The 1,296-nt window shown below is 38.5% G+C and overlaps 1 non-coding gene across 1 annotated transcript; it reads left to right on the top strand.

The window, feature by feature from the left end:
- Window positions 1-917: 917 nt before the first annotated feature.
- TRNAQ-UUG lies at window positions 918-989 on the top strand. The gene has a single exon. It is a non-coding gene; the product is annotated as a tRNA-Gln (tRNA).
- Window positions 990-1,296: the final 307 nt, after the last annotated feature.

Raw genomic sequence — 1,296 nt, 5'->3', positions numbered from 1 at the left:
ATTTTAGGTCTCCAGACTTGCTTTGATTTTCTTCAGCGTAACTTGAATTTACATATAGGCAATTGATGGTCTGTTCCACAGGAAGCCCTGGGCCTGGTTCTAGCTGCTAATATTGAGCTTCTGAATGTTCTCTTCGCACAGATGCAGTCTGTTTGATTTCTGTGTGCTCCATCTGGAGAAGTCCACGTATACAGTCACCTTTTGTGTTGTTGAGAAAGGTATTGCTATGAACAAGTTGTTAAAAGTTCTATCATGCAAACTCCAGCTTCATTTCTATCACCGAGACTATGTTTTCTAATTACTGTTCCTTCCTCTTTGTTTCCAACGTTTGCATTCCACTCGTCAATAGTTATCAATTCATCATGATTGTGTGTTTAATCAGTTTCAGAGTGGAGACACTGATAGAATCCATTAATTTCTTTATCACTAGCTTTCGAGTTTGGTGCGTACATTTGAATAGTCTTTGTATTGATTGCTTTCCTTGAAGGTGGATAGATATAATCCTATCACTAAATGACCCCTTGCATTGCACTGCAGAATACATCTTGATATGTATTTTTTTACTATGAATGTGAAGTGGTTCCTCTTGATTTTGTTATTCCTGGCATAGTAAATCATATGCTCTTCTGATTCAAATGGTCAATATTGGTCTATTTCAGCTTACTAAGGTCTGACCTATCTAGCGATCTTTATGCATTCCATTTCATTTTTGAAGACTTCCAATTTTCCTAGATTCATCCTTCGTACATGCCAAGTTCCAATTATTAGACATTTGCACCTAATGATTTTATTAGTTCAAAGTTGATTCATTTCAGAACAAATTATTTCATTTAAGGTGGTTTTATTTCATTTTCTTTTAGGGTGATTTTACTGTTCCTCATTATTAGATATATTAGAGACAATGTCTCCTATAACAAGGTTCCATGGTGTAATGGTTAGCACTCTGGACTTTGAATCCAGTGATCCGAGTTCAAATCTCGGTGGGACCTGTGTGTACTTGTAGTTTTAAGGAAGTGAGACTCTCTACTACTTCTCCCTTATAGTCACAGCCTGGGAGACCCACTGGGGCAATTCAACCCTGTTCTATATGATCACGATGGGTCATAATTGACATTGGAGTGAGTTTTCTCATTTAGTTGTGTGGTTCTGGGCCGCTACCCTAGAGCACCAGCCATTCTGAGAGAGAAAGATGCGATTTGCTATTCCCCTAAGATTTACAGCCCTGGCTATCAACTGCATGGCAGGGTGGTTGGCTTGGTAGTGGTTTGGTCCTCTTATGAGATGAAACTATAGAGA

This window comes from Echinops telfairi, unplaced genomic scaffold (assembly GCF_000313985.2).
Source record: "Echinops telfairi isolate 266 unplaced genomic scaffold, ASM31398v2 ScPeMD7_140;HRSCAF=443, whole genome shotgun sequence".
In the NCBI taxonomy this organism is placed as follows: Eukaryota; Metazoa; Chordata; class Mammalia; order Afrosoricida; family Tenrecidae; genus Echinops; species Echinops telfairi.
This window is presented reverse-complemented; position numbering and strand designations above follow the sequence as displayed.